The following is an 8,157-nucleotide window of genomic DNA, read 5'->3' as shown; positions in this document are numbered from 1 at the left end:
TCAAGCCATGTTCAATTTGAAAGACTAAAGTCACAGCTTCTCAATCCCTACTAATTTCTCTTGGATCTACTGGATTGCTCCAAATCGAGTATTTAGGACTGAACTAGGAAGCCAGTTCAATCCTGAGCCACCGAGGCAGGCATTGGGTCTTCTATGGAGTCCCCAGAGACCTGCAACCTTCTGAACACGCATCCTCCCCTTTCCGCCGAGGACTCTGTACTGCAGCCGAGCCAGGGCGAATGCACGGAGGTCACAAGGGAGGTGCCCTTGGAGGCGGGAGGTTTCTGGCCGCCCCGGCGACCGTGCTGATGAGGCACCTGCAGGAAACACAGCTCTGCACGCTCCAGTCCCCCCTCACCCGGGGAGGGAGAGGCAGTACAAAGGCGCTGGGGGTGGACGTTGAGCAGGCCAGCCTCGTTGCCTGGACCCCCGCCCCAGCCGGAGATGGGAGGACCGCACCGTCTCACAGGAGGTGGATTTCTTTTCCCCTTGCGGGTGTGTGTGCGAGGATGGAGGTGGTAAATACGGGTTGGTAGAAGGAGCGAACCGGGGTGGAAGAAGTTCTTCTGCTTAGTTCTCGCCGCGGCGAGGCCCGCGGGCCGGGCGAGGCGACGAAGGTGCACGAAGGTGCCTAGTGGGCCTGGTGGAGTTGCAGCGGCGCGCAGGCGCACTGAGGTCCGCCCGCGGCGAGGTCCGCCCGCGGCCGGCTCCGCGGTACAAAGAGCGCGCCGCGGAGAGCCGGGCGTCCTCGGGGCTGAGCGAGCAGCCGGGGCTTCGCCGGCCCGCGCCGTTCTCACGCGCTGCTCCGGAGCGCAGCCACAGCTGTCTCCCACCCCGGGTGAGAGGCTTGCTGGTCTGCCCCGGCTTCCCCGCCCCGGCAGCGGCCGCAGAGCCCAGCGGCTGCTGTGCGATTCAGGGTTTAATTCTGGCGCTTGCCAGTCGGGGCCGACTCCGCCCCCTGCGCCCCGCCCCTCCCCTCCCCGAGCTCCGGGTCCGCGGCGGAGCGAGCGAACGGCCGGCAGGTTGGGAGGAGCGGCTGAAGGTGAGTGAGGCGGCGGGGCTGTGCTGCGCCCCGTGCCGCGCTGCGCCCAGTGCGGCAGCGAGGTTGTCCCGGAGCGCAAGGCCCCTACCTCTGCTTCGGGCTGGCCCCAGCGCGGAGCCAACTTGGCGCGCGCTGGGGTTGCCCGGCGGCCGTGGCGGTGGCGGAGGGCAGTCCCCGCGGTCTCCCGCTCGCCCGAGTGAACCCGGCGGCCTCGGGGCGGTCCTAGGGAGGGGTCCGAGAGGTGGCGTCGGCCCCGCGGCCGTCGGAGTCTGGCGCGCTCTGCAGCGGCGGAGCTCGGCCGGTCTGGAAGAGGGAGAGGCGCGCCGGGCACAGAGCAGCGAGAAAGTTCGGGCTGGGCCGGCCGGCGGGAAGGTGCGGGCGCCTGCCTACCCCGGCCCGGCGCTCTGGCCCTTGGATGCCTCTGGGCCCTTCCCTAGCCCAGGGTGGAATGGGGGACCCTCTCTGAAGCGGCTCTCCGTGAAGTTCGATGTTGTGCTCTGCAGGAGGGAGTGGCGGTCAAGACCCCTAATCCTCCGCCCCAGAGGGGCAGGTGGCTTCGGGTCGCCCTCCGCCAACTCCGAGATGGCTTCGGCCAGGGTTGGAGGGCGGGGAGGTGGGGGAGGGGTGTGGGCGCTGCGGCGCTCAGGGCCTCTGGGGGCAGCCCAGCCCGGCGTGGACAGCGTGGGTTTCGGAGGTCCAGCGGTTCCAGGTCGAGGGAAGGTGTAGGGGCCCTTAAATGAGCTTGTCCCTGAATGTTCCTTTATCCGTGCCGCTTTGGGCAACACGCAGTGGCACTCGCAGCAGCCACTGCTCCTTGACCGTTCATCTCCTTCACTTGTGTCCCGTGGAACTTTCAGAGGCAACTGTTCTAGGTGGCTCCTGCAGGTCAGCACGAGCCGTGCTGCACGAGCATGACCTAGTGAAGGCCTTGGCCGTGTTAGCGTTAACAACAATTTATGGCGTCCGCCAGCGCTCGCTTTCTGCACATGGCCTCTACAGAGGGTCAGCCCATCTTATTAAATAATGGATTCTATTAGACCCTGATACCCGAGACTAATAAGGAAGCTTAATCATCCAGATCTATAATCGTGCCGTTCCTTTCCTCACCTTCATTGCCCCTCACCTCTGGAGCTGAATGGAAATTAGGGTCTGTTTGCTTATATTGAATTCCTGAGTTTATTCAAGTTCATTTTTAGGTGGTGTAACAGCTAAGTAGCTGTTCATCTGCCAGTTTCTCCTTTCATCCAACTTTCTCTACTAAAATGTTGAGCACGTTTTATTTAAAAAAATTGACGTGTAATAAACATAAATTTACTCTTCTAAAGTTAAAATTCAGTGGTTTTTAATATATCCATAAAGTTATGAAATCATCACTACTAATTCCATTTAGTTGCCCCCAAAAAGAAACCCTACACCGATTAGCAGTCATTCTTCCATCTCCCAGCCCTTCTCCCTCATTTTAAGGCAGCTACTTAGGAAGTTTTTCTAAGATAGAGACTGAATGAGAAAACTGAGAGATGATTAACTTTGGTCCTTTTTCTGTTACTAGGTTTGGGGAAAGGTGCTGCTGAAGCAATGGAAGAAAAATTAAGTATTGGCTGTCCTGTGGGGAGGTTAAAATGAGTAAGGATGGAAGAGAAGCTGCCAGTAGAGGAATAATTGCCTTCTGTAGAGACCCACAAATTGGGAATACATTTTATCCCCTTAGGGCACAGGGATGGTTTCTGGGCTCTAGACTTGTCTAGTCCATAAATCACTCTAGTCGAGGTTCTGCCTCAGCAAAAGTGAGTTCTGGGTGTGTGTGTGTGTGTGTGCGCTCGGCAGGGAATGTTAGAAGGAAAAAAGACTGTAGGCTTAAAAATAATTTTTTAAAATATCCAACCTGGCCCCAAAGAAAGAAACCAAAAAACCACAGGCAAATGGCCACTGGAATTGATACATTCAAGACTAGTTTCATTTCATGAGTATCAGTGTCTGTTCACAAATAGTTCTGAGTTAATGTGTGCATACATTAACTTTTTATCCCAGGTGGGAAGAGGAGGATGGAAAAGGATCTAGTTGGGGGCAGTGCAAGGAACTGGGGAGAGGGGTGGGAGAATGGCCGAAAGGGGCAGGGCTTGTGGGAGCTGAGGACTGTTGAGATGGAGTAACTATAGGGTGAGCAGATTCTGAAACAGCAGAGTGGGTCTGTGAAAAATTGGATACTTCACTCTGGCTTTTTGTTGGATAATGTGTGCATGTTTTAAAAATCATTTTTAGTAAGGAGAGTTGAAGCTATCCAAATTACGCAACATCTGCTACACTTCTCACTTACCCTTCAATAAGAAAAGTCAACTTGTTTTCAAGTGTTTCGGGAAGTTTTAGGCCTGTTGCATGGGTGACAGCTTATGCCGTCTTTTTTTTTTTTTTTTTTTTTTTTTTGGTAATTTAGAACATTGACATAGCAAAACTCCGTCTCTACAAAAAAAAATAAAAAATAACCGGATGTGGTGGCACATGCACCTGTAGTCCCAGCTACTTGGGAGGCTGAGGCAGGAGAATCGCTTGAGCCCAGGAGTTTGAGGCTGCAGTGAACTATGATCATGCCACTGCACTCCAGCCTAGATGACCAAGCAATATCCTCTCTCAAAACAAGATGAGCTGTACCATAGGTATACATCTCCCACACCCCCAGCCACGCCGACGGAGTTTTGCTCTTGTCACCCAGGCTACAGTGCAATGGCACAGTATCAGCTCACTGCAACCTCCGCCTCCCAGGTTTAAGCGATTCTCCTGCCTCAGCCTCCCAAGTAGCTGGGATTACAGGCACCTGCCACCATGCCCGGCTAATTTTTTTTTTTTTTTTTTTTGAGATGGAGTCTTGATCGGTTGCCAGGCTGGAGTGCAGTGGCGCGATCTCAGCTCACTGCAACCTCCGCCTCCCGGGTTCAAGCGATTCTCGTGCCTCAGCCTCCCGAGTAGCTGGGACTACAGGCACCGTGTCACCACGCCCAGCTAATTTTTGTATTTTTAGTAGAGACAGGGTTTCAGTATGTTGGCCAGGATGGTCTCAATCTCTTGACATCGTGATGTACCCACCTCGGCCTCCCAAAGTGTCAGGATTACAGGCGTGAGCCACCATGCCAGTTTTTGTATTTTTAGTAGAGACAGGGTTTCACCATGTTGGTCAGGCTGGTCTCCAACTCCTGACCTTGTGATCCGCCCACCTCAGCCTCCCAAAGTGCTGGGATTACAGGCATGCACCACCACACTTGGCTAATTTTTGTATTTTTGTTAGAGACGGGGGTTTCACCATGTTGGCCAGGCTGGTCTTGAACTCATGATGTTAGGTTATCCATCCGCCTCTGCCTCCAAAAGTGTTGGGATTGCAGGCGTGAGCCACCCTGCTCAGCCCTTTTTTTTTTTTTTTTTTTTGAGATGGAGTTTCGTTCTTGTTGCCCAGGCTGGAGTGCATTGGCGTGATCTCAGCTCACTGCAACCTCTGCTTCCCGGGTTCAAGTAGTTCTCTGCCTCAGCCTCCTGAGTAGCTGGGATTACAGGCATGCGCCACCATGCCCGGCTAATTTTGTATGTTTAGTAGAGATAGGGTTTCTCCACGTTGGTCAGGCTGGTCTCGAACTCCCGACCTCAGGTGATCCACCTGCCTTGGCCTCTCAAAGTGCTGGCATTACAGGCGTGAGTCACTGTGCCCAGCCTGTAGCTATACATCTTAAGAGTACATCTTCACAAATTGTCACAAAGTGAACATAAACATAACAAGTACTCACAGAAAGATCCAAAATATTGCCAGCATTGCAGAAGTGCCCCCATACTCTTGTCCAATCACTGCCCCTCCCGAAGAGTAACCGTTGTACCAACTGTGGATTAATTCTATCTGTTTTCGTGCTCTACACGGACTCACAAGGTATATAGCTTTTAGTATCCTGGTTTCTTTCTCAACATTATATTTGTGAGATTCAGCTGTGTTGTTGCTTGTGGCTGTAGTTCAATTATTTTCACTGCTGTGTAATATTCTATGACTACAATTTATCAATTTTTAGGTTTGAGGGGCATTTACATAGTTTCCAGTTTCTTACATGGTAAGTAGTGTGACTATGAACATTCTAATTCTAGTACATGTCTTGATACACAATATCCAATACAAATGTGTACATGTGTACAAATTCTATTCAGAAGTAGAATTTCCCAGTTCCAAACTAAGATTCAGTTTAGAGGTACAGTCAAGCGGATTTCTGAAGTGGTTGAAGTGGTCGTAGAGTTTATACTTCTACCCGTAGTGTGAGAGAGTTCTGTTGTGTCCTTTTTAAATTGGAAGAGCAGTAGATCTGCAGAGTTTGGCAAATGGACAAAATATGACCTATTTATTATTTTTTTTTGGAGGCGGAGTCTTGCTCTGTCACCAGGATGAGTGCAGTGGCGCGATCTTGACTCACTGGAACCTCTGCCTCCTGAGTTCAAGCGATTCTCCTGCCTCAGCCTCCCGAGTAGCTGGAACTACAGGCACACGCTGCCACGCCCAGCTAATTTTTGTACTTTTAGTAGACACGGGGTTTCACCATGTTGGCCGGGATGGTCTCTATCTCCTGACCTCGTGATCCACCCACCTCGGCCTCCCAAAGTGCTGTGATTACAGGCATGAGCCACTGGCCCAATATGACCTATATTTACCCCATCCTAGCAGACTAATTATTTGTTGTCTTCACTTCCAATACTTTTCCATGTCTGTTCATGTTTTTATGAAGTCACAATTCTAATATTCAATTTTGTATTTTGTTTCTTAACACAATATCTTAGTATTGCTTCAGTCTCTGACTTTTTAATCCCTGCATATGCCTAAGGATATGCTTTCATTTAGTAATCCTCTTATTAGAAATGTGTGTTAATTTCTGGTGTTTTACTAGTACATACCGTTGTGGAAATCATCTTCGTGCATATAGTTTTTACCTCCCTCTTGGGTATTTCATAAATTTGAGATTTTTGTTGATGTGGCTTGGGATCTTTGTTAAACTGCTGCCTGCAGAGTTGTCCTTGAACCTAATATGGAATTGATTAAAGAAATCTTTTTTATTTTTTTGAGATAGGATATCATTGTGTCACCCAGGCTAGAGTGCAGTGACAGGATCAGAGCTCACTGTAACCGTGAATTGCTAGGCCCAAGCGATCCTCCCGCCTCAGCCTGCGTCCCACGTAGCTGGGACTACAGGCATGTGCCACTGCGCTCAGCTAATTTTTCCTTTTTTTTTTTAATTGTAGAGACGAGGTCTTGCTAGGTTGTCCAGGCGGGTCTCAAACTCCTGGCCTCAAACAATCCTCCCTCCTTGCCCTCCTAAAAGTGCTGGGATTACAGGTGTGAGCCACTGCACCCAGTCTAAGAAATCTTTAAATTGCTAATATATTACTTGCAAAAGGGTGTCTCATTGGGTTAAATTGCAATTCTGAAAATAATGGTGAGGTTGACCATGATAACTTCTTTAAGAATAGCATAAATTGAACTTTTGTGGCAATTTCATTTAGCAATCACTGATTAGTTTTCTTTATATGATATTGTTTGCAAAGGTATTGAGCCAAGAGGATATAAAGGTATTGAGCCAAAAGGATATAAGAAGGATCATACCATTAAGTAGATGATTGTCCAGAAATTATATCTAATAATTAAAAATACCAGTTAGGCAACATTATTACACATGACCAAGGAGTGTTCATTCTACAAATGCAGTGCTTGTAGTTCTGAGGGAGAAGTCTTTCTTGTCTAGATGGTTAGGAGTTGCTTCCCCCAAAAGTAAGACTTGAGCTCAGCTTTAAGGAGTCTCTAGAAATTGGCTAGGGAGCAGACATCACTAAAGAGACACTGAGCCTTCTCAAGGAGAGAGATCAGCGGTGCATAGGGAGAGCCCCGGTTGACCACTGGACAGTGGGGTCGGTGATGCTGGCTTCCTTACCATTCTTTTTCTGGAAGATACCGAAAATAAGTGAACTAATATATAGGTCGAAAAAAGTACTTGGAGGATTTTGGGAGAAAGCTGTTTGGTGCATTCAAGTCAGCATCATGGGGTTTAATGGTAAACACCTGCCAGAGATTAGAATGCAGTAGGCTGCTTCTTTGCCTAATTATAGATCTTAACTCCTTCCCCCTCAGGTAAAATTCAGTGATAATTTATCTAAGATGAAGGCTACTAGACCAGCCTTCATTCAGAATAAGCCAATATCACTTAACTTTAGTAAACAGTACTTAAATTTGTATTATGTGCAAGGCCCTGGTGGGTGAAATCAGAGACTAGAAAGCTAAGAGTTCATAGGGAATGAATGTATAATGATGCAAAATTATATTAATAGGCAAAATGATAGAAATTCTCAATATCGATATAAAAGGTTCACTCTGGAAAGGAAGGGGATGGAGAAATTAATGCTGAGTAGAGAGATCTGGGTGATATTTAGGGGGATTTGGCCTTGAAAAATGTGTACGGGTGGGAATTAGAGTAAAGGGCACTGCATTTAGGCAATAGGTTTTGAAAAAGTAAAAGTTGGCAGTGCTTGACACATAATACCATGGTCAGTCATATGCTTGGAGACCCAGATGAATGGCAATTTGAGATTGTACCTTTCCTCCTGTGACTTGTGACTGCTGAGCCAGCCTGGTGATCTCTGTGGAAATATTGTAGGTGTAGGCCCAGGCTGGCTACTTTTAATCTAGGATCTGTTGCTTGCTGTGTGACCTTTGGCACAGTTACTGAACCTCTCTGTGTGTCAATTTCCCATCTATAAACAGGGATAATAAAAGCACCTCCTTTATTGGGTTCTTGTGAGGATTGAATGAGTTAAAACCAACTCTGTTGGTTGAGGCAGTCACAAACCTGTCCAGACTCAAGAACACTTAGAAGGGTGGTTGGTATACAGTAAGTTTTAAACATGTTTGCTGTTATTCCCTTAATTTTTGAATTTCTGAATTTTTCTAATACTCACACATAGTGTAAATAATATAAACAACAAAGGGTTTAAAATAAAAACAAAACTTATCACTCTTGTCTGGTCCCAACTCAGCTACAGTCTTGGTTTAGGTGTGATAACTGCTGTTTCTGTTTTTAGTTCTTCTAGTGGTTATTTTAGCAAATTACCCC

General features: G+C 48.4%; 1 protein-coding gene across 6 annotated transcripts in view; it reads left to right on the top strand.

Annotated features, from left to right (window-relative positions):
- The first annotated feature begins 78 nt into the window (after positions 1-78).
- KANK1 (KN motif and ankyrin repeat domains 1) overlaps positions 79-8,157 on the top strand; it is a 247,690-nt gene continuing 239,611 nt past the window's right edge. For all 6 annotated transcript variants that reach the window (XM_063649575.1, XM_063649574.1, XM_054499983.2 and 3 more), the window contains exon 1: positions 79-1,042. The gene's annotated coding sequence lies outside the window, so the exon portion shown is untranslated. The remainder of the gene's footprint in view (positions 1,043-8,157) is intronic.

This window comes from Pongo pygmaeus, chromosome 13 (assembly GCF_028885625.2).
Source record: "Pongo pygmaeus isolate AG05252 chromosome 13, NHGRI_mPonPyg2-v2.0_pri, whole genome shotgun sequence".
Classification (NCBI taxonomy): domain Eukaryota; kingdom Metazoa; phylum Chordata; class Mammalia; order Primates; family Hominidae; genus Pongo; species Pongo pygmaeus.
This window is presented reverse-complemented; position numbering and strand designations above follow the sequence as displayed.